This window comes from Anguilla rostrata, chromosome 6 (genome assembly GCF_018555375.3).
Source record: "Anguilla rostrata isolate EN2019 chromosome 6, ASM1855537v3, whole genome shotgun sequence".
NCBI lineage: Eukaryota > Metazoa > Chordata > Actinopteri > Anguilliformes > Anguillidae > Anguilla > Anguilla rostrata.
Window position 1 is genome coordinate 20,822,809 of NC_057938.1, and position 26,494 is coordinate 20,849,302.

General features: G+C 38.6%; 1 protein-coding gene across 6 annotated transcripts in view; it reads right to left on the reverse strand.

Annotated features, from left to right (window-relative positions):
• Nucleotides 1-26,494, reverse strand: part of LOC135256806 (neuroligin-1-like) — a 203,452-nt gene that overhangs the window by 27,028 nt on the left and 149,930 nt on the right. The gene's annotated exons all lie outside the window — the stretch shown is intronic.

Consider the following 26,494-nt stretch of genomic DNA (forward strand, 5'->3'; position numbering starts at 1 on the left):
TATCTAACATTGCTATATTAATGCAGTATCATAGTAAATATTGCTTAAATTTATCTGTGGACTGTTTCTCAAATAACCTGAGGAATTGTTTGATTGAAGTCCCAGTCTTGATTTAAGATTTAAGAGAGATTAAAAACTGAAAAATGTAAACCCTTTGGTGTACCCAAAAAAGCTCTGATGAAGGTCAACGGACAAAAGGCAGCTAAAGAAATGCAAGTTCAAAATTATGTAAAGTCAAAATGTGCATATGCATGTATGTGTGTATGTATATATTATTATTAATAATAATACATCAGATTTATCATGCTCTTTTCATTGTCTCAAATTGTGAGAGAATTATTCTTTAGTCTTTAAAAAACTTTATTCTTTAAAAAAGAATAAAAACAAAGTATCTTAAACTGGAGCAATAAAACATCATAGCAGACAGCAAACATGTATGCATTCTATTATGTACTCATACATAAACATGTCATCTATTTAAATTAGCTGCTAATATAAACTTAATTATGCTTTATGCTTCACAAATGACCTTCATAACAACTGTTACCATGAGAGTGTAATGATTTGATGGTATAATAATAATATGAATTGAAAGTCAGTATAAAATTCAGTGGCCACTGTCATTATGGTCTGTTACTTTACTGATGGATATTGTGTATTGCTCAAGTTTCTTATTATTAATAAATGCCAATTAATTATGGAAGCCTTTTCTTCCAGTTCTAATAATATACTTGAAGTAATTTAACTTCATGTAATGTCATCCTGTAAATAGGCTCTCAATCTTTAGGAAAAATTACGTTACATATTTGAGCAGCATTGAAACAGCCTTAATGATGACTACATTCTTTGGTTTAGACCACCTTACCATTGAATAGGTGTTCCTGTTAAGATGCCAGTCTTAGGCCCCACAGGATATCAGTGTGATAAAATGGGACAAAGTGGGATCTAAGGCTCAGAGACCAGAGAGCGGGCCTGCTTTTATTGCTTCCAATGGCGGCTACACACACGCCTTAAGATTGACCTTCACATCTACCCCCTACTGATAAATCCAAATAGCCTAATTAGGTTTCTTAACTCAAGTCATGTCCAGTGATAGTCATTTCCATGAATTGGTCAGTTAATCAAATTGATACCAAAGCCTTAAATCTACTCCCCCAGTGTTTTATTTCTCAAAAGCACACAGGCATATAGTAAATTCAGTCTTACGTTTTCGGGCGCTTGTAAGAAATTTCAAAGAAACGTGGGGAGGAAAATCACATTCACTATTTAAAGGGTAACATCGGGTCTGCCAGACTGTGCTGCTGACAGCTCACATTTCATTTATGTTTAATTTAAAATTCTCAAGCCGTGTCTTCTCCGCATTTTTCCCCGGCAACTGCCAAAATGCATTTGACCACAGAACCACACTTAAGAAGACATGCAAAGACACACTGCCTACAACACACTCCTGAAGAAGCTCCAGATTTACACAAATTAGACATACTGAGAGTACAGCTCACAGTATGTGGTTATTAGCAGTGGTACATCAGTTAATAAACACCAGGAAGCCAAATGCATTTAACAGCCTTGGAATTAGGTTTCCTTTCACACCACTAAAGTCACGATGCCCTCTGGGCTGCAGACATCTATTAGAACCACAGTGACCTGGAATCAAATTAACGTTTGTTCTTAAACTTTGAAGTTGAATATAACTGATCCCCTATTTCTATTAAAAACTGTGGTTTGTTAACTTCAACAATGAACTGGAAAAGCTATTTGGGAATGCATTTAATTTGCATTTATTTGAAAGCCATACATAAGGACATATGTTGATTGATTCCAGGTCAGATGTGCTAATGAAACAACACAAAGATCACATTTCTAGCAAAGAATGATTTAATTTTCCATATTTGCTGAAAAAAAAAAAAAAAAAAAAAAAAAAAACCTTGAACCACAGAGTAACTCATATGCAAATTCATTGTAAACTACCAGTAAATTTCTCCCGTCAATAACTCGGACCGGACATTACAAGCCCATATCTCGGTAACTAACAAACTGAACTAGCACAGATAAATAGCAAGCTGAACGTAGCTTTTCACTATGTCATATATATATTTTATTAAGTAAAAGTAGGACCACAAGGTACTCTGTTACAGTTGAATCAACACAGGCCATTTTACTGTATAACTTCAGTAAATGCAAAAGTTTTCCGCTATCCAACATGGTTTTTTTAGTGTAGTAGTGATCCACATATCTAGTGTTGGGCAGAGCTACTAAGTTAACTACATTTTCCAGTACAGAGTGGGCAGTTCAACTATTTCCAAAGTCAAGTAGAATTGTTTGACCAGTACCATATCTGGACAATGAAAAATCCCAGCTTTACATTTATGACACCATTATCCACTGGATAGTGAAAGGGAAATGCACTAATAAAATGGACCAGATTTATCGTGTCTCCACCACGACTGCCCTGCATCATATACATACATTGGGAAGTATTGGCAAAGTTTATTACAACCACATTAGCCAATTGTACTTAAATTGTACTATTGCTATAAGTCAAATTGTATAGAAGTAAACATTACAAAAGTAAAATCATTATACCAGTATCATATCTGGACAAAATCCCAGCTTTAGATTTACACCATTAACCGTCCGATATTGAAAGTGAAATTCCCCGCCTAAAATTGACCAAATTTATCATGTTACAACCATGAATGCTCTTCCCCATATAAAATGCATCGATATCAAATGCATTGGCAAAATGATATGTTACTATCATGTAAAAACCTTCCAGCAGACCTATTTTTGCTTGATTACACACCATATCTTTAATCCTGGCATTATTTGTTGGCATCTGTGGATAATTTACATAATGCACAGTTTTCATACACTAGTCTAATTAAGTTTATAATCAAATTTAAAAATCTTATCTAAGAAAATATTGGACTGCACTAAAACTGCAGTAAATATTTACTGTTTATTGATGCAGTGTAAACAAAATCCATACTGCTCTTTGTGAGACTAAGTCTTCTGAATACTATTAGAATTAATGAACAAGAAAATACATAATATTTAATTAACAAGGAGATACATAATGTCTGAACAATTACCTATTAACGGTGCAGAAGTCACGTAACAAATGGACAAGCCACTGTTTAAAAAGTTTTCATGCAATTTCTGCAAATACAATAATATGATTTTACTGAGTATTGTACTTTGACTAGCAGATACATCCATCCAACTATCCATTCATTATCTATACCTGCTTATCCTGGGCAGGGCCGCGGGTGGTGCTAGAGCCTATCCCAGCATGCATTGATCGAGAGGCAGGAATAGCAGATACATGCAAACATTATTTTTTTCAATGCTAAAGGCCATTTAGTTGCATTATTTAGTTGGGTTGTTTAGTTATTGATGAAATCGCAACATTGTGTTTGTTAAGAAAAAACAAAGCATTTAATTGTGAGTCAACAATGTTGACATTGTTATTCACACACCTATGCCATGGTAATCATTTTATCAAAAAAATGCAATACGGAAAGTCAATATTTAAACTTTTTTTGCCTTTCTATTTGTTCATATCACAGAGTAACAAAACAGATACTTGTTCAGTTTTGGAAATAATATTTATAACCAGAAAACTACAGTATCTCAAATATTCGTTCAGAAGAAATGTTGAGCACACGTACTAAACATTTTCACTGCGCTGTGGCTGAAGATTCAAGATGTCAAGGAAAACCAAAGTTGTTAATAATTTTATAACTGGCGCTATGGTGATCAAATTCTCAGCTCAGCATAGGCCAAGATGACCTGTCATGTGTACCTGATTCAGGAAAACAGAAAGAAACCTCGGCAGCCTGTCAAAGCATGCCGTTAACTACAGATCGCATAATAAGTTTCACTTTACGGCCTTGCTGTGAACCCAAGACCCTTCGTGGGCTTAAGGGACCTTGTATCTGAGAAGCTGACAGATGCGAGCTCGGCAGACGCACTGAGCCAACTGTTCCAGTCATGACACGGACAAGTTAAATAGAAGGGCGCCAAGCCTTGGGCACAGATGGAGGGACCTTCCAAGGATGCTCCCCCATGTCAGAGATGTGCCTCAGAAAATCGCTTCCCACACCCCCTGACCACCACCCCCTACCCCACCCCCCAAAAACTCCCCCAGTTATTCCACAGGGGAAATGTACCGTGCTTTGACACTGAAATTTCACAAGTCAGAATCTTGTGTGGTCAGAAAAGGCCAGGGTCTTGTTCATTGAATGGAGAAACACCGTCAACCAGCACTCAGTAGGGAGTTTAGCAGCCGTGACTCCAGTAACCGCAGTCTCAGCATGAGATATGTGAGCAAAAGGGATTCGAAAGCTCTTGTTTGTCAGCCCTGTGGTTGCGAGACATAACACTGTTCTCCTTCAGGGGACAGCAATACATGTGCCTGACAAGTGGCTCCCAAATGGTTTGTCAGGACCAAAGCATGTTGAAAAAATACGGACAAAGGGACTCTGACGTCACCCATTGACATTCCATGGGCTTATGAAAAGTGTTCTGAAACCGCAAAAGTACAGTTTTCATCCCACCGTGTTGTACAAATTGGAGCCGAAGACTGAGCAGAAGGGAAACGGGGGGACCCTTATATGGTCATGAAGTCCGGGCTGGGTCCAGATCATCACTAAGAGTGTGAGATATAGTTATGCGCAGTGACTCGGCAGTGCCGCAAACTGTCCCTGATTCATCCACAAAATATTAAAATATTGTTTAAATGACACAATAACTTAATACATTGGCACATGGGAAGAAAAAAACTATTGTGTCTACATGTTCTTGTAATACAAAAAAATGACTGACTTTTTATTTTGACCATATTGGTACCATTGACAAGACCAGGAAAGGAGCTTAAAAAAGGAAGCCCATTTTTGGCTGCACAGTCAGGACCCAATGCAGGTTGCTAGACACACTGAGGTGGGTCATGTGTTACATATATCAAAATAATTTCAATGCATATAATACCCTTTCCATAAGAGCAAAATGGGATATTGCACTTGTTACAGTGTACGTGCAGTTCTGATGTTGGACGTCAACTGTAACGTGTAAGTGTTACGGTCAGATGAGGCCAAAATTGAGCTTTTTGGCCATATGTACCAGCTGTGGGTTCGGTATCGGAAGAAGGACACTTATGATAAAAAGGATTTCATACTGTAGCTATGGTGAAATATGATACTATGGGACTGTTTTGAATCTACTGGTCCTAGGACTCCTGTTAAGGTTAATGGAATCATTTACTTCAGAAAGTACCAAAACATTTTGGCCACAAATCTGGTATCCCCCCATCAGGAATGAGGAATGAGGCTTTCAACAAGGCATTTATCCCAAGAATAATGGTTATCAGACCAAAAAAATAATGGTATGAAATTTTTTGATTTGACTTTAAGAGGACAATTCACAGGACAATCCACCAGTCCAGACAGAACGATCTGAATAAACTTGAAATATTCAGTCTGGAGAAATGCCCCCCCCCCCCAAAAAAAAAAACAAAAAAACAGTGCAATCAGGCATCTTTTCGGGGAAAATTTTTTTTTAGCAAATCTTTTAGAATATAATATTAGACTAAGTCTAAAATAATACAACTTTCCCATTTCTTAGCATGAGCATAGATCTTTGCCTTTATTGTGTATTGTATAAAGCCTTATTTGCTCATCTACCTCAAGAGTGTATATCACAATAAAGCATGGGTCACAGAAAGGTAAATGGTAGCAAAGCAGATGCATGCAAAACTGCTTTACATTCATTGAAAGCAAACTAGTACTTATAATAGTGTATGCATTCCTAGTCAGGCAGCTCGTCAAAACAGAAGGCTGTGGGTTAGGAGCATAACATGGACTGCTGCTGTTCTACCCTTGAGCGAGCTGCTTATTCCGAATCGCTACAGCGGGTTGCTACAAACTCCTACACCCGCTATAGGGTACCAGGTCTTTTATGATGGACTTCAGAGCCTGAATGCACAGGAGACAGGACTCAGTTTTCTGCCAAGTAGCGTATTCTGTTATGCTGCATGCCTTGACACATTGGATCGTTTTCCTTCACCCAGCAGATGCTAGTTACAGATCCAGTAACGCAATTAAATCTCGCAAAACCATCTTCTTCCCATCTGTGGCTCTCGTAGGGCTGACATATTAGAAGTCTAACCACATGGGAGGCATGTGGTAGGAGGTGAGGGGGTGGGTGATTACAGACCACAGCACCTGGAGCGCTGACAGCTCCCGCAGTCGGCACAATTCTATTTTCACCTCCTTACGAGCTGCGTCTCGCGGGGATCTGTCACTAAAGCGACGCACCTCGAATCTCCACCTTTGTCGCGGTGACAAAGACTCAGACACGCCACACAAATAGCACAGCTTGTCTCAATCTGCAAGATCTAAATGGAGTTTCCATACGAATCATTTTACGGCGGGATGTATGGACCGAGGATGCAGTTGTGATTACGCTGGTAAATTGCAGGTCATACTTTAAATGAAGTGTATCTCATGCTTCATACAGCATATGCCTTCATAAAAATAATGGCAAAATAACGTCTTATGCAACATGTTGTGCCAAATGTCACATAACCAACACTGTCACCTGGCTAATGACTAAATGTTATAAAAGGTGACACATAACATGCGCATGCAGGGTGCTAGTCTGACTGTGACATAACTCATGATGTCACTTACTGTCATGAAGCAATCCTAATCAACCTGAGGGAAGTTAGTTCCCTTGACAATGGCACTAAATATCTCTAGTATTAAAAGTGTGCCACACACAATTTTAAAAGCAATACCTCAACATTTTGAATGTTAATGGTTTTACTTTAACCAGCAGACTACTACAAAAAGCATCTATATAGATTAGAAGGCAATATCCTAGCTTTAAGAATGCTGAAACTGATCTCACTTTAAAGTAGGTACGGTAGAATGTTTTGCTGATCAATTCTGTATGTGGATTAGAAAGCAAGACCTTGCATTATAAATGCTGAAAAAGGTTTAACTTTAAAGGATACACAGCAAAACTACATAAAGCATCCATGAATTATTTCTAAAGGAACATTAAGAATATGAAAAGGGTTTCGCTTTAAAGGATGTACAGTGTAATGATGCATAAAGAATTTATGAACGATTTTGAAAGCAATACCACAAAATTGTGAATGTTAATGATTTCAATGGTGTACTGCAGACCACTGCATTAAGCATCTATGTGCTGTAAATAATACCTGTATGTATCCTAAGACAATACCTTAGCTTTAGGAACACTGAAACTGGAGTCAATTTAAAGGACATACATTGGAATATTACTTAATGCATTTAAGGATGATTTCTAAAGCATTATTACGACATTAGGACATTGGGACACTAAAAAGGATATTATTCAGGATGCATGACACTGCATAGTACAGTAAAAGGCTACTAAAAGAAGTACCTAATGTTTCATGAAGGAAAGCAGAAGGTACAGTATAAATCTGGTATTAGGGTGGAAAGTTATACAATGTTAAAAGCATAAGTGGTGCAGAGTGAGGGACATCACCTCAGAGTCCAGTGGATAAGCAAGCCTGGAAGGACTGAAGGTTCATGTCTTCTTTTGAGCCAAGAGTAGGTGAGAGTATTTGACAGGTGCTTGGTACACTTTTAATACAAGAGATACTGAATGCCACTTGAATGGGAGTCAAGGGGACTAATTTCTTCGGGTTGGTTTGAATTGTTTCATGACATCTAATAGACATCATGAGTTATACAGTATCACAGTTAGCCTATCATCTTACATAAGCATGTTTTATGTTACCCTTCATACATGTTTAGCCATTAGCCAGGAGACATTGTTAGAAAAAAAACACTTTTTTCAAGCTAATATTTCACTCTGCATTAGTCATAGCCTGCCTCACTCAGAAGAGACAAATGCTAGTGTACAGCCAAAATTTGCTGACAATTTGCCAGTTGTCAGCATGTCACCTACAGGCAGTATTTCTTAATGTGCACTTCAATGTCAATGCATGCTTCTGATTGGGAAAGACAAGTTTGGTAGGAGGGGCTGTGATAAAGTATAAATTGGTGGTAGCTGTACAAGGGTATGTGGTGTGATTTATGAAACATTTGTGGAGCTAACGTTAGCAGCACAATATACATGTTGAAACGTCAGTCCCCCCTGTTTAGTAAACTGTCTTTTGCTCTGAGTTCAGTGTACTCCTGCACTCCTCATTTCGGGCTAGTACCCATGAAGTTGTCTGGGTATTGAGTCCTTCTCTATGGTTTGACTATCTTGGCTGCTGAGCACCTGTTTATTCCTCTTTTATTTACCTGTCTTGAAGTGCGTTGGCATCTTCCTTTCGTTAGCACCACAATGTTAAATTACATAATATTACATAACATTTATTTAGCAGACACTTTTATCCAAAGCGACGTACAAAAGTGCATATTATAGTCATTGGACAACTACAAAACACAGGTTCGATAAGGTACAATACTCATTTTGTACAGCTATTTATAGCCAAGAACACAGTTCAGTTCACGCAGTGAACATCATTCTGACGGCTAAATAATGGCTAAGGCTGCTGGGGGCCATGGCCAACAAAAGAATGCTTTTGAGTTTTTTGAGGTTATCAATAAAAAATGAGGATTTACAGGTGAGAGAAAAGGTTTCTTTTTTTATTGGGAATATGCTGTATTGTGCAATCACAATGCTTGCTAGTTGGTGTTCCAGTCACAAATCCACTGATCTAACTTGCACATTTCAAATAGACAAAATGCAGTGATCTGCCTGTTGAATTTTATCAATTTGAAACATCAGCTAGCTATCAATTAAGTAGTTTCACTATTTAGTTTTATGTACTGTAACTGTACTGTAACAGTAACTGAAAATGTACAATATTACATTAATTACTCATTAGCTAATGCACAAGCTGTCTAGCTTTGAGGGTTAATATGTTAATTTTATGAGGTGAACACAACTGAGACTTGATACTGTCTGTGTACATGGAATGAGAGCCATGGCTGATCCAATCTGTGATGATATGTAAATATCATCAACAGTGATTGGAGTGAGATAACTGCTTGTGATCCAATTACGTGTGTGCAATCCTCAGCAATACAAGAGGATCTGGCAAAGACAGACACAAATTATTTTGGAAGCAAATTGCAAGTAACTTTGAGGCATACAGTTAGTGACTGATGTTTTTACATACCGATTATTATGCAACCATTTTTGTTCCTCAGCAATGTTGTCACACATGTACATTTTATGTACACATTTGTTATTGAGAAATAATGTATGACCATTTTGCACTTATTAAAGATGTTTATTTCTCATTAAAATGTAGGCCAACATAATTGCTGTCATTTAGGTATTCCTGAAAATGAAAAAGGCTACTCTGAAATTGCACTTTTTACAGGAATATTGCTTTCTTCTTCACAGTATTTTCCTCTGATTGTCAAAACATGCAATAATGCAAGTCAAATCATAGTACGTACAGTACAACTTCATGTGACCAATAGTCACAGATTTTTTTTTTGTTTCAAATTCATACTTGCTTCAAACTTCCTAGTTCTTTAAAGATACAGTGCTGTCATTGTCTAGAAATCACAAGGATTGTATCACTAGGTGTTTAAATGTGCCTGCGTTGTTATTAATATAAAAATCTTCACTCCACTTTCTCCCATTAATGCAGGTCATTTAACATGTTCGAAGCCAGCAGGACCTCATCCAATTACTGAAAACCCTGCTGGTGTACAATGGTGCTTAATGTAGCTGTTAACTTGCAAACAAACAAGCTGTCTATAATTAGGCCCTCACTCTCCTCCCACATTTCTGCCTCTTATCCCCCCCCCCGGCAGCTGATGTGTGCGAGAGCCCCCTGCTGTAGACATGAAACCCCCAATTAGATTCAGAATATTGTTTCTTCAGGTTTACAATCATATCCTTTCCTCAAAATAGCCACTACTTGCATGTGCATGTGTGCATTTGTGTGTGTGCATGTGTGTGTGTGTGAGAGAGGGAAACGGACAGACTGAGTGAGAGAGACTGAGCAAGAGAAAGAACGAGACAGTGAGTGTGAGAGAGCAACAGTGTAGTCTGTTTCAAAGGAAAGACTGCCAGATGTTATCCTTTTCATACAGCTTCAAAGATCTGCCTGTCAACGCTTACTCTTCACCCCGATAGCAATTATTTAACACATTGAAAGATTTATCTACAGTACAGGATTGCATCTCAAACAGTTCAGGCAACCATGTGCCATAGGCTGTTCCTTTTGGGGCTGATTGGGTACCCGCAAAGATCAATATTAACTGAGACTTACTTCAAATGTGCAATTACATGATGGTGATCAGTATGTGATATATAGGAGCCTAAATCTAACAACCTCTGTGTTTTATATCTGATGTGGATTCTTGACATTCTATGTCATCCTCATTCAGTCCTGTATCTGAATAACAGAAAAGAATCCATAGCTCTACATTAGCATTTAATTAGCAATTTCAGTCACATAGGCACTCTGCTCCACTGCCCCGTTGGATGCAGTCACATGCAGTGTTACAAAACCTCAGTAGTATTACTGACATTGTTACAAGCTCAAGCCTTTGAAGAGACCTCAGATGGCTACATGCAAATTTCTCTGCTCATTTAGGGAATAAAACCACACGTTGAATTATTTATTTGCTAAGCAGACACCACATCCAGTGTGAAGCCTACATTTTAAATATTAGCCATCTGCAAAAAGATAGCTATTGAAGTGGATCAGCTTAAGGAAATTGCTTAGGGGCACCAAAGTATTGCCCCGCAAATGAATCAGACCTTCGTTCTGATTTCAGGCCTAGTTTCCTAACAGCCTTCTCACATTAGCTACTGGGAAACAGAAGGGAGAGTCAGTTGCAGGCTCTTCTTGAAAGTTGTTTACAGTAGGTTCTGTAGTGTATAACAATTCGATGAGGAATTCTGAGGATTATTTCAATTTCACCTAATAAATGGCATTTGGAAATGCATGTGAAAACCCAGGTTATGGCAATACCAGACTGCAAACAAAACAAAGAAGAGATAAGTAAAATGCAAGATCGCTGAACCATGAATTTACAGTCGTTCTAGTTGTAACACTGTTACAGTTTCCATGTTAGCTACAGTCCTTTGCTTTTAAAATCCAGCATGTGCTAGTAATAAATTGTAGCTAAGGGTGGTCACTGACTATTGCTTTACAAAAACAGCCATAATGAATAAGACAAAATGTGTGTTGAACCCACGTCTAGTACGGACCACACACAAAGAACATGCTTAAGTGTCACGATAGATTTAACACACAATAGATTTATGGATGTAATGGGATAGACACACCTTCTCAACAAAACCCCACCCCAAGTGTGTTTCTCTGGTGCTGATGCCTAAGCACAGAATGCTCATCTCCTGTCAAATTAAAACAACCTTTTCTTAACCTGTCTAGAGTAATGGTGCAAGAATCAAGATAACAAATACAAGTGTCTCATCCTTTTTCTCTCGTTTGATTTGTTTTACAAAGCTTAACTATCAAAGGGTGACGGGCCTCACCAGTTGCCCCGGCTGACAATTAAACAAACTGTCAGGGAATTACAATCCCTCCACCTCCTCCTTACCTACCCCTCTGTCTAGAGGTCAAGAGCCCCTGCCACCGTTCTGCTCGCATGTGGAAAGAAGTCATAAATTACAGCTGAAGATGGCTTCATAATCTGCCAATTAGCTCTGAAACCTCAGAGGCCAGCACAATTTAATCCTCCCCACTCTTGTCCTGCCACTTGGGAAGCATGTTCATTAGAGAAAAAAGAAAAGAGAAATAAAAAAGAAAAGAAAAAACTGAGCCAGTCGGGGGGGAAGAGTCCTTTCTCTCTTTCTTTCCTGTCTTTCTTTGTCCATGGCAGCAGTTTGTTTCATTGATGTTTTCCCCCTCATCTCAGCAATTTGTGTGGGATACAGTAAGAGGGAGGGACAGCCCCTGTTTAAAATGCAAATAAATGGATTAGATTCCCTGGGCTGTTGCATACAATTTTTCTGATGATGATGACAGCTATGAGAATGTTTTTATTTGCCCTTACTGCCACATCTGTTTTCCCTTAAAAATCACACTGTAAAAGGAAAAATAAACACCAAACCGCCCACGTTCAATTTATATGCAAAAGTAATTCAAGAAGTCAGCTGATTAATTAAGCGCATTTTTAAAGCCATAAAATATTCTATTGTGGGATGTGTTTATTGTGTTTTGTACATGCCAAAGAAATACACATGTACGTTTGTCATGCCGACAACTGCAGCATGGACAGTTGAAATGACGCTGATTGTAGAAATGGTCCTGGCAAGGACAGCAGGATTGTATTGATCAGTGTATGTGCATTCACTGTCACGTCAGTCGCTCCTGCTCGCGTTAGTACCACATGCTTTCCTGTGGTATGCTAGCCAGAGACAGGCAAGTGCGAGTTTGCTACATACTGCGTTCCTCCATGCAGGACTCCAGAGAAGGCCAGAGGCCTTGCTTGCTTTCCATTTGTGCTGCTCACAGCTGCTTCCCACGGGACAGTAAATATTTAAACATTCAAAGTCCTGTCCTGACTGCAAAGTTAAAATCTGGAAATCGTCTATTAGGCTAAGTGTTCTCTCAGACTGACATCCAGTGAAGGTTACTTATAATTTCAGATTCAGACAGGGTACAGTATGAGTACCGCTGTTACATATGGATGTGCACAGAAAAGATGTGTCTGCGTTGGGCACGGCGGTACTTGGTGATTATACAAATTGTGCACGGCAGATAACCCTTTGCTTTTCATTAAGATGGACTGACAGCCTTGTGAATAATCAGCTGAATTGGGAGCAAAACTGACCATATGAAATTCCTCTGGGTCCAATAGTGAAACACACTGTTAATGTCAGTCCACCTGTGTCACTGACAACCTGTCTACTACGGCCCAAATTATAATGAACATGTGATCGTGGCCACTTGCATCACTTAACCCCTCACCCCTTCTGTGCAGCGCTGTCAATCTGTGAACGCCACCCCCACACACACCCACACACAGTCCTGTCAACGTCAGTCCACCTGTATCACTGTGAAACTGACAACTAAGCCCAGCATTACCATGAACATGTCACAACCAACCCATGCGCCACAGTAAACGTCAACTCACCCATGCCTTCCAACCAGCAGTTCATCATTTCCCAAAATATTGTAGTCAGCTGTGTTTAAAATTTGCTCCATAGACCTCTAACATATTCAATTTTCAACATCTGATTTACCTGCTTGCTGAATTAAGAGGGATGAAGTGGGTTTTATAACAGTAGAAGCTCCAACATATTTGTGCTCTTCTTTCTCATTATTGGCACAAACAAAGCTAAATGCATTCATGCAAACCATCCCAAGGGGGATTTGGTTATATTAAATTAAGGAATGTGTAAAATAAGAAGTAAATTGGTTTAGAAACTCCTTCAGCAAAAAAAATGTTATCTAGATTTTTTATTTAATCCAGATAATGCAAGATTTGAAATCAGTGATAGAGTAGTCCCTAAATACCGTGTTACATAATCAGTAAAATTCATTTTGACAGCCACAGCAAGACAGGAATTACAGCGCAAAATTCAATTGTAACTGCTTGGATCAATAGTGTATGTAATCGTTAACAAGGAACACCATGTAGCCTAATAGCTAATGGATAAAATCCTTCTGTCAGTTCAGGAAAATAATTGAAATTAAATTCGCAAACTGAAAAATAATCAGTGTTTTTGGAGTATTCTTCCATACACAAAATTGCTAAATACCTCAAGTTGAAGGACTTTCTTCTCTTTGTCTTTAGAAAACAGACAATGCTACAGCTGTACAGTAGGTAACAGACATTTATTTAGAGCTGATACACATGAATTCTCACAATTTGAAAATATTTGTAAAATACTGTCACCGTCATAATACAGGCAAAAGATTGCAATTAGCCCACCACTTTAAATGTGACAAACCAGCTGACCTAGTTAGTTAGCTATTTTTAATGTGATGGATAAAACTTTAGGAGCGAGGTCAAAGCTATTTTTCTATAAACTGTCTATTTTTCATGCATAATGTCATACATGCTACAGTATAATCAAAAAACAACATATACATTTTTAACTTGCCAGAAAATATGTTTTCAAAAATGTTTGCTTTTATGCAAAGTTAAAAATTATCCACTGCCCTTGGCTTGTAATCACCACGTGGCTTCAAAATTCCATTGCAGTTGGGGACTCCAATCAACCAGGCTGACGCTCTATTTTTCACCATAATTTAAAAAAAGACAGTCATTCATAAAGCAGAAATGCTTTTTACAACACTGTACAGAAGATCTTGGCAAAGGCATACAAATAAAAATCGTGTTTTGTTAAAAAGTTTTCCTGGTTATCAGCTACCAGAAACATGTATACTGGCAGCAGGTTAGCTGGCTGTAGCATACTATTCTAGCAGCTGGGGATTCGCAACCCAGAAGGCGGCGCATGTCTCCCTTTCACCGTAATTTTAAAAAACACTTATTCGTAAAACTAAAATGCGTTATACCACACTTCAGACAAGATTTTGGCAAAGATATATATGTAAAAATATTGTCGTTCGAAGTAGGCTTAGCTGTCTAGCCATGTCACAAAACATGTTATATAGCCTCTTTTCCAGTATAACTTGTAAAAAAAGGAATTGAACAAACAAAATGATGTGTAGACATCCAATGACATCCAAGATGTCATTTCACAAATACAAATCCCTTCTGGCGTTATTTTGCAAAAGTGCCACGTTTTATTGTTTTTTTTGCTGTTGTTTTGTTTTGACGCCATTTCGCTTCAAAATGGCTGGATTGAAGTCCATCAGGATGCTGGCAGCTGTAATATTTTTAGGATACCTAAATATACAAACGTATGAATAAATAATAACCAATTAGCATCTAAAACCTTTCACAGTGAGTTTGTCTGGTAATAAAATGTGTAATAATGCCTTCAGTGTGGTTAGATTTTTTATTATGACCCCATTGATTGTGGTGAAGTGCAGGCAAAAATGCTTGTAAACAGTTAAATTAGCATAATAATTTCTAAAGTAAAAAAGTAATATTGCTGAATGGTCAGTGTACTTTTGAAATTATTTAATAGCTTTATCTACTCTAAATTTGTATAATTCCTTGTAATTCCTTTCGTAAAATTCACTTTAAATGGTGTGTGGAATGCACAATGTGATTACATTTTGGGCAGAAAATTAGACCTTCCTAACATCAGACTCTGTGACAACCTTACTATACAAGCCAGCAGGCTATCTAGCTTGCCACCTCTTCAGCTAATTAGTTTGACAGAATGTCCTTGTGTAAACAGGGACAAAATGCACCTTGGAATGTTAGTCTGTCCATTTAATATTACCTGAAAGTTTTACCAACACCAAAAGAGAGATTAAAACATAACAACCACAGGGAGAGACAGCACAGAGGCAGATAGAAAGAAAGAGAGAGAGAGAGACAGGGATATGGAGTAAAAGAGAGACAGAGAGAGTATTTCAGCCACACACACGCACAGACACACATAGACACACACACAACACAGCACTTGATATACTGACTCATTAAGTGGATTGTTCTCATTAAAGTTTGGCAAACTGATATAAAGGACACCTTATTTAATGGGTTATTGTTTATCAAAATAACTGCACCAGGGTGGCAGTAAAATAATTTTCCCTGAAAATGATAATAAAATTCTATATAATCAAGATATCATCAATCATTTACAAAGGTCTTCATTAACTGTTGGGGTAATAATTATAATTATTGGCTGTCAACCTCAAAATACTAAAATATCTCTATATCTGTCCTGACATCAATGTATGGAAACAAACTTGCAATACAATCTTCACAATGACGACCAACCCAAAACCAGAATTCATTCAGGAGATCATTCACAGAGCACATTAGTGTTTCCCCAAGACAACTTTCATTAGTGGGTGGTGGTTTTGATGGGGAGGGTGGGGGTGTGGGTGGGGGTGGGAGGGTATGGACCAGGGAGGGGATGGTGGTTTTTGCACTGGCGACATCATAAAAAATTTTCTTTGCGATAAATGAGTATTCTTTTCCTGAATCAACAATGACACTCGTTCTAATACACACACTGCTCAGACAAAAGACAGGTGAAATTAAGAAACAATAGTATGTCTAGGTCCTTGTGCAACTGTGCATGCGCTCTGTGTACCGGGCGCTGAAGCACTCATGGCTTCCACCAAGAACTGGATGTTTGAGTCTTACGAAGCCATGCTTTTATTAGCAATACTGCTGCTACAGCAAGCATCTCACGATCGGTACAACTTTAGTCCATTTTTTCTATATTGACTGAGATATTTGCCAGATGAGTATTGCATCCCACATGTAAGTAACTGTAAAAAAGGATAGTGGAGAGAATGGCAACCATAAGCAAAGTCTCATCCTGTTGCTTTGAAACAAAGTTTGATGTGAACAGGTCAGTTTTGGAACATTGCAAACTATGGGTTTTCCGAAGAGTCGCCAGTTTCAGCTCGTCACATTGTAAATCTTTGGTCTGAACTCATCTTTAAACTGCATGAAGTGTGAGCAGTCTCCAGGGAAAAGACCACGTTCAGCCGTCCACCGTGGTCTGGTGAACACCATAAGTAGATGTGACCTTCAAGCAATCAACAGCTACAACAGTCTCCTGGATGGACATATTGAGTCCCATTTTGTGGACAAAATAATCTGAGAGCTACAGATTAATCCTTTGAAAACCTATAATTATATGCTACATTAAAGTGAACTTTTGTTGCACATATGCATTCTCATTTTGAATGTAGGCCTATATGTAGTCTACCTAGTTTTATTGCTAGTTTATTAATATAAGTACAAGTTAAGAACAATGTTCATGGGTGCTGTTTGCTTTACATATAAGTGTTTAGGTTGAAATTCTTGAGGGGAATGATGGTGGGGGACTGCATTTGCATTGTGGTAAACTAGAAACTGTTGGAGGGGGGAGGGGGGATGAGTCTATGGTAGGGGAAACACATCTTTTTGGGCGGGGCCAAATCTATTTTGGTAGGCAGCTCAAATAAAGTCAATGTATGTGAAATACTGTGCACAACATTGAATGTACAGGATGGGGTTCACAGATTGTGACATATGCAAAGAAAGTACTCTCAAATCCACTTGGCTGTGCCCAACAGTTCACACTATTTGGGAAGTTATCCATCCTTCTGGGTCACAGAATTCCATAATCTGCACAGTTTTGGTAACTTGGAGGAAAAAATTACCCAGGACTCACCGACTGCATATCCCAAAAACATTATCCTTAAATGTTGCCGAAAAAATGAATAAATTCAACACCAAAAGTTCTGCATAAAACATTGCCGAAACTATCTGTTTTCCCTTCTGAGTTGGTAAGTTTGTATGTCCTGCCTGTTCTAGTATGTTTATTGTTGTTTTTCAAAAAATTGGCATCTCCAATCGAAATTTGGGATGTCCAACTATGTACAAGTGTGTTCATATACCCCCCTGCTGCTGGCTTTGGTAGAGTGAAGACAACTTGTGGTTCTCCTCTGAAACACCCGATGCCACATGAAAGGAAAGGTGGGGGTGGGGGGGTGCGTTTTGCATTAATAAAGTAAATAATAAAAAAGCAGAACACTACACATGCTTAAAATAGGGGTGTTAACACTATGGCTCCACCCATTATTAGAGCTTCATGAAGCCTCATGCATCACTGATTTTCAGAAGTACTACTTCCCCCCTTTTTTCTCCACAGCGTGGAGTCACCAGTTGCGCCGCTCATGTCTCCACAGTGCCACCCACGCCCACAGAGGAAGTCGTGCGGCTGAAGCGAGTGCACTCTTGACACGCTCGCCCGTGAGCCAGAGACGATTTTCCACACTACGGGCCTCAGAGTGCCGTGAGAGAGCAGAAGGGGAGCGCCTCTCTCGCAGACGACAGCTGGTAACTTGCAGGTGCCTGATGCATCATTTGGAGGAGCTAATGTGGGCGCCTGGGGCATCATTTGGTGGAGCTAATATGGGTGCCTGGTGCATCATGTGGACGAGGTTATGTAGCCTTAATTCAAGGAACCAGTTGCACCGTATTCCTTAATTAAACTTAATAATTCCCCAGTTGCTCCAACTCTTATTTCCTTCTACTAGCACATTTGGTTCAGGTTTTATTTACTGATTTATTTATACAAATGTATTGCCTAACATTATGTTATAGTCATGTGATTTTCTAATGGCAAGTCATATCCTATCTGAGCAGTGACCCATGCACTTAACGATTAGGGGAGAGAACTGGATGTGAACAAAGTAACAGTGGTAATAAAATTTTTAAATATACGTCATCACCAGCAGGTTTCATGAAACTACTACAATATAATGTTTTGACTTGCTTATAATTGCTGTAAGAACATGAACCTTACCTTACCCATGTATGCAGTGGATTTAAGACAAAGAAAAGGAAAATTGAAAAAAAAAAGAAAAAAAAACGAGCAACCAAAGCAGAGGTATAGCTTTAAAAAGCATTTGTTTAAATTTCACAGATTAGGTATTTTTAGAGTTTCCAGAATAGACACATGAGGAGTGTGACTTTTCTCCGGCAAGCTTGCGCTGCGCATGCATATTGAGACTGCACTGCTTTAGTTAGCTTCTTTCGGTTTATCATTTTACTTATTTGTCCAATGTGAAAGCACGAGGTTCATTGATATGCATGAGATGTAAGATTGCAAGGGGGAGTGTGCTTTGCACAGCAGTGGCCCTGTTACTATTCACAGTGACAGCATTTGATATATGGCACATCTGTATTCATGTTCAATTGTGCCGTTACGCTTGCAGAACCAAAGGCCTCCGGGTAAGCTTTAAAATCTCAGTTATATGTATGTTCCAAAATCCTGTTTTTGCCCCGATTCCCATGCCCCCTCCACAGACAGGAATAAATAACAACTGTTACTTCAATATCAAAGATTGTTGATGCCCACTCACACAAATTGTTTCAGCCATTGCATTTGATGACAATTTGTGTTAACTCTCCACCACTACTCAAGTGGGAAAGACAAATACCCACAGCATAGGTGCTCTTACACTGAGCATGTTTGTCTGAAGAAAACATGCTGGAAGACACTTCTCTTGGAAAAAAGCTGATTTTTGTTACTGGGCTTTTTAGCATTCACTGATGGCATGGCATTTGTCAGTTCTTTCAGGTTTGTTCAAATAAGAACAATGAAATTGCTTCATTTTTTTAAAGACAATGTCAGATTATCAACCAAACCTGAAACTCTAAGATTTTAGGGATTGGTAAAGGAAATGATGAAGTAAAACATCTGATGAACTTATTTTAATAGTTTCCATGTAGTAGTGCTGACTCATAAGTTATTACTTCATCACAATTATGTTCTAAGATTAGCTGCAATCATCTGACTCTTAAAGTACTGACCAGATTTGCAATTTGATGTGAGAAAAGCTCATCCAACGTCCAGCGATGTGCTTTAAACACAAATGTTAATCTGTTAGTTCTGATGAATCATGATCACATGTAGGTGGGGCTCCATTTGGAGGTGTTTATTTCACATTTGGTGGCAGGATGGAAGGCATTTCAGTTGGCGAAATTTCAGCAGACATCAATGGTTTTAGGAGGAGAGCACGTCTGCATTCTCCAGAATTGGCAGAGGGGGGTTGCGGTATTTATGCATTCGAAAATTTGGAGAAAATAGGGCATACAAGAGGATTATGCAAATAAATAAATATATACCCCAACATATATTGAACACTATCGATTAGGGGTGTCAGAACCCAGTCCTGGAGGGCCGGTGAACTGAATATACTGTCTGCTGGTTTTGGGTACGTTTCAGCATCAGTGATTCATTAAAGTCATTAAGAATCCGTACACCTTGTTTTCAAGGCCTTAATTGACTGCTGATTGAAAGTAAGCCAGGAATACCTGCATGCACTGCAGCCTTCCAGGACTTGACTTTGACAACCCTTGCGATAGATCATTAAAGCCTTCCAGTGAAAGGAATGTAAACTCAATAAGACATATTGTCATCCATTACAATTTGCGACCTTACACAGAAGTACATAAATATTGATTTTAAAATCTGATTTAATAAAATGAAATAAATGAAATATTAAAAATATGTCTTAGCAGTATGTTTTTGCAGTTTCAAACTAGCCTATATCTTTATTGGAGATGGAAATTAAAATGGACTTAAACGGTTTGTTTAATCACCTGGCTGATAAAACAAAAATCAAAGGACATGAAATACACCGTGGTAGTAATATTTCAAACAAGGCAGTGCTTGTGAAATTGTTTTATGAATTCATTAACATTTAGGGGTAAAGGATTGTGTGCTATGCTCATTTTTACAACAAAACTCAAAACAATGAAAGGTATAAGCATTTAGCAAAGCCTGTCTAAACCACACAATCATAAATTGCATTTCTTATTAAAGTGACTCTGAGTAACTACACGCCTAACAGTGTAAATCAACTCGTTGACAAATCTTGCTTGGTAACATAATGGAGCAAAAGACAGAAAGGCTGAAAATAGACGTTCAAATGTGTGGCGCTCCAACAGTCATTAGTTCATTTATTGACTGGCCACTAAGACGGGCTTGAAATACAGTCACAAACAGGACATTTGGTCCCCACATTGATTGTTATGTGGACAGAAAAAAGCAAACAAAAACAAGTTTCCATCAGAGGACTTAAAATAACTGAAACAAGCAAGCCTCACGGCAGTTAAACATATCCAGATTCCCAGCAGTTCATCCCCCAAAATATTCCTCAAAATCTCTTCAGTTGTTTCACTCCCACATTATATTTTTACATTGTTTCATGATTCTTAACTTCACATTGCTTGCTTCCTCAGAACAGTATAGTTGCTAAGTTTGAACCATTAAATAATGCAGCTTTTTCTACTTAAAATGAGTGCTTTATCATTTCTTTAGTGAGAGAGCAATGTAGCTCACAGTGATGTAACAGCGTAGCTATACGCAGGTCATTTGTGGTCTCTGGCTTCCTGACCCTCTGCTGGTCAGGTTCAACATTAACTTTTCTGGTCAACCAAAGCATAATAACGTACCTGTCCCCTTCCTCTTGCGACCCTGCGATGAATTCACTGCTTGATCAATTAGGCATCAGCTTAGGGCAAGGAACACCAGTTTTAGGAGGAATAGGGAGCCTGATTTAACAGGCCTAAACATTAAAGCAGTAGTCAATGGTTTATCCATCTATGTTTTATTGACTGCTCCAATATCACAAGCTAATCAAATGTTTGTGTCAGTGACGTTGTGAGCATAAAAACTCACCAAAAGCCTAACAACTTCTGGCTCTGAGGGTAAGGATGCCTACTTGACCAGATGCCACTAAGGAAATCTTCACTGTGTGCCACAAAGCACCTCGCCTATTTCCTTATGGCTCTGTCCTGCAAATCCACAGAGCTATGCAGCCAAGTTTCTGCTCTTCAATCTAGGCATTGGAGTACTTACAGTTATGCATGCTGCAGTTACATTAGAAAGGAGTAACACTAATGTGTTAATACGTTGTTTTCAAAACATAAATCACAATCGCAAATTATCAGCAGATACAATGACAACATTATCAAGAATACTCCATTTTTAGTATGATATTCTCAGTGTCTTCCATGCCTGGAAAAAGTCTTACCAGGATCTGTAGGAACTCTAGTATTTTAAGCATTTTTGGCTTTTTAAATGTTATGAAAGTCCCAGACTCCCGCGGAACTATTTTGTGTAAAAAGTTTAAATCCGCAAGAACAGGCAAACACCTCAGCCAACTGATGGAAATCTACTCGGGTAGTTTAAAAAAAAAAAAAAAAAAAAAAAGAGTTCTGCCTTTTTGGTCCTTTGACTGCGCTGTAAATAGTGCGGAGACATCACTGCAGAAGGGTCAGTTGATGTCGGCTTTCGTCTCAGAGCAGATTCACCACCTTCATTGATGTAAGCACTGCAGGTGGGTCCGGCGTTATTGATTTCTCTTTAAGGCAGCATCTGCTCTTTTTCAGGGCTCATTCTCACCCTGTGCCAGTCGTCATAAAGACGCTTTTCAACCTCCACAGCATCGCTGAATATCTATCTGAAGGATCTCACATTTCACATACTGTGGGTACTGACCAGGAGAAGGGCGTGCACAAACACACTCAAGCACATGTGCAGTTCATGCACTCACACACACACCCACACACACACACACCAAATAATCAATGCTGGAGTTAAATTCTACACAATAGGTGCAATAGCTAAATAAATGTGAAAGGCACTGGAAGCAACCCAAAGGCTCTATGCTACTCAAAAATAAAATAAAATAAAATAAAAAAATTCAAAGCAAAATAATCCAAGTTACTCACATACACAAAGTATACACTCTAGAAACACACAATTCCTGAAAATATGTAGACCTAACAAATATTCCATGGAGCAAAATATTGTTTCGAAATAATACCAATTTACAGCTAAACTTGCACCAAAATGCTTCACAGAAACTAAACAAGCCATATCCCAAAGCAGAGACACTGTAATATTGCCAGGGCGTACTTGAATGCAGAAGTATAAAGAGATGTATTTTGGGAGATATGGTCAATCTGAATTCCACAGTTCCACAGTAATGACCAATTGTTTTGCTACTTCCAAATTCTTCAACAAAAGGCAAGAATAGCAAGGGGCTTAAAATCCATCCATCCAATGCAATCCATTACAAAAATCAATTTGTCATGGTCTTAAAGCTGAGCAGTTTACAGAGATCATCATGTTGGAAGAATAATGCCTTTATTTCCAGCATGTTTGATTAGGCAGAAGCAGTAACATTGAAGTACTATGGACACAGGGAAGAGGCCAATGCTTCACTGTTCATAACAACAGCATGGCCAGCAAAGTAGACCTATTTTGTCCCTCCCCCTTTGCGTGCCTCTACTGTAGTTTTTCTGGGGAATGGGATGGCATGGGAAATGAATTACCCTCTCATCCTGGGATTGGGGGAACAGGGACGGAGACAGACATGGGGGGGCTTCTCCACTCTGCACTACAAGTGATCCCAAGATTAATGAGAAACTTTATTGAGCCGGACCTGCCAATCCATAAACCCGTACAAAGCTTTCAATTCATCACCGGCATTGTCGGTGAAAGAAAGGCGGAGTAAAATGGAGCTAAACTGGCCATTGTTTTCACCCACAATCAACCGGAATGCCTGCGAGGAAATCAAATTAGCAGCCTACCTGGCTGTGCGGCATATGATTGGAGTGGAGCTGGGTTTTTGTGTTTGGAGAGTTCTCCATTTGCCCAGTGAAGGTTGCTGTCCAAAACCGTTTCTACTTTATTAAGCCCTTGAAAAGTGAAGGGATGGCAGCAAGAGGCAGTGAACCCAAGGCTCCCTCAATGTCAGCTGTAACGACTGAGATTTCAGGAAAGCAGGAAAGAAAGAGGGGATTAAATTGGGCCTGACCGCCTCCTGCCAAGCGGAACAGAGGAAAGGTATGCAATAAAAATTTGTATGCTCGCCATGCCTTCATGATGGCAGTTTGTTATTGCGGTTAAGGGCTTGGGCCTATAATGGGGAGAATGCGGGTTTAAATCCAGTGCGGAGCACTGCTGCTGTATGCTTTAGCAAGTTACCTAATTTTCTTTTCAGTACATGCAATTACATTTGTATCAATGAAGCAATATGTAGGAAACACTGAGAACATATCAAATTAGCATGCACTTGATTGAGAGTAACTTGAAAATAATGTCAATTGGCATTTAGCAATGAGCTGAACTAAGCAAATGTGTAACAAATGCATGATAAGGACAAATCATTTTTGCCAATGAACACCATGCAGCATGTATTAGACAAAGGTAACCAGCTTATGTTTATGAATCCTTGTCTACGGTGTCTTGCTACTGCTCTTCACATGGAATCTCTGAAAGAAGGGTAGGGGTTGGCAATATACCATACAGGGTATTTCTTGAGAAAAATAACAATCATTGGTGACATGAGGCACACATTTTGCATTTTTTTTTTTGTCGTTATTCATACCCGATACTTAGGTAAACCTCCATACTTCAAAGACCATGTGAAATGCCTTGAGGAGAAAAGAACACACCCACTTGTGTCTATTGGATGTTGGTATGATAGCCAATCAGACACACAGCCATGCAGCTTCCACAGAATCTCATGATCTTGCTGCTGATAGCGTATGAACACCCAATAGATATGAGTGGGGATGTTTTGTTTTTTTCCTGGAGGCATTTCATTTCAAGTTTGGGGGTTTATTATCGCATCACATATGATTACATAAAACAGATGAAAAGACAATACACCCCATGACATCTATGGTTGTTATTGTGCTCAATACATATTCAGTAATAATTGCTATGGAATCTTGCTCAACCCTAGTAAAAAGGTCCAGAGGCTATGCCAAAATAATACTACAGATAGGGTATGCCAGCTTCAGTGGGGGGATTGGAGAGTTCAGGCTAATGTCTTGCCCATAACCAATACTTATTTGTTGTCATTTATTTAGCTTTATTAATGATGCACTTCATTAGCAAAACAATTAATATAAATTGAGATTTGAGTGTGCCATTAGGGGGCCTGCTCCACACAACTAGTCTGAGGAGATGGACCAATAGTAAGTGGAGTGTGACGTCTAGATTTCGTACCAAAATGAAAGAAATGAAAGAAAGCAGAATGCATAAGTAGATTTAAAGCATTGAGGGACATGATTTTTATTAACTAAATTAATACAGAGGACAGGGAAAATATTGCAATGGAGAACGAATGCAGGTTTACAGTTTGTTTTGAAAACCAATTAATTTAACTGAAAAGAACAAAACCAGTTACATGAATCAAAACCAAACCCAACAAAAACATCATGTGAGGCTAATTCCCCCAAGCAAGTGTATCAAATTCACAAAAGCCTGGGATGAGCCCCTTATTGGAACAATGCTAGTTAGTCACCAGGGTCACATACTGTAAGAAGCAAGAAGGGAACAAAGGCGCTGGGCATGACACACTGTACAATGAGCATGAACATTATAAATAAACAGCACTTGGCATTTGCTTGAGAAAACTGATCCATGCGCAGCCATAACCCTCAGGCACAATGCCCTACATTACCCTCTGCTAGCGATCCAGCTAGTGGAGCCAGTTACACACAATCAGTTTTCGTATCTTCAGCTGTGTCCAATAGGAAACGCGAGTACACACACTGCTTACTTTCATCCAAGGAAAGTGAAAACTGGCTCTCTTTCCATACATACAAGTCAAACTTTGGATTGTTAAATCCAATGCATCTCTAACTACAGTGATTATATATATATATATATATATATATATATATATATATATATATATATAAATATGTGTGTGTGTGTTTGTGTGTGTATATACACTGTGCATTAGATTTGTGTTGCAATCAATTTGATTGATTGATTGAAATTGAAATGAATCTTGCCCCCCTGCATGGCCTAAAAAGTGACATGAAAACTATCCATCCTTATTCCAGTTCACAATTGCTAAACTGCTTTCATGCTCAGAGCTAATGTGATATGCAGTTAACCAGGTGTTTCAGCCATTTAAGTTAAATGTGCATTCAACATTATGATTAAATTGATATTACCAATTTTTTTCTCATCAATGAGAGAGTATAAAGAGAAATTGAATTACCTGCTGACTGGCATGGAGTATTGAGTTAATTGCTACATGTGTTAATCAAGGAGAACAAGCTGAGAGAAATGAGCAATTTAAAGGTTAAAATGTGGTCTTTATTTTAAGCTCATAAGCCACCATGGTCAGGATTGTCTAAAGCAAGATTATTCTAGTGTTTAACTGCTACAGTATGACTGCCCTTTTTCAAATGTCCTGCCTTTTATGCTTCAGGACATTTTTTTCCAGCATGTGCTATAATTTCTTTCCTCATTTTCTTCTCTCCCCCCTTCTTTTTCCCAGTTTCTTTAAGCTTTCAGGACTCCTTTGGAGAAATTCTCTTTTTTTGATGATAGATGTGCAAGGTGCAGCATCCTCTTTTGCCGGAAAGAGAGTATTTATGAGAAGAATTGGTACTTTAAATCAACTGATGTAATTCTGTGTAGCAACAAAGGAAGCTATTCTCCAAAACATGACAAGTTAATAGATTAATAAGGCCAAACATTTATTGTAGCAACACATGGCCAGAGAATCAATACACACTATCAGAGACCTGATGTGGCAATACAGGCTCACTGTTCATCACAGAGACAGGATAAATAGCTGTGAGAAATGTGTTGCAAGCCTTCTGGTCTGGTCAATTCATGAAGCCCGTTGTAATACTCTTAACAGAACTCAACATTGAAAGTCGATTTGTTTTCTTATAGATTAATAGTACAGTGCAGTGAATGGATATGTGCCAGGAGGTCCAATAAGATGCCATTAGCACCATCACAGATGGTGAAACTGTTTGTATTTAGTTTGCACTTTATTTTACCTAAATAAATACAAACAGTAGCATCCTCAGTCATATGCCGGCACACATTGTGCACAACATAAAATAAAGAT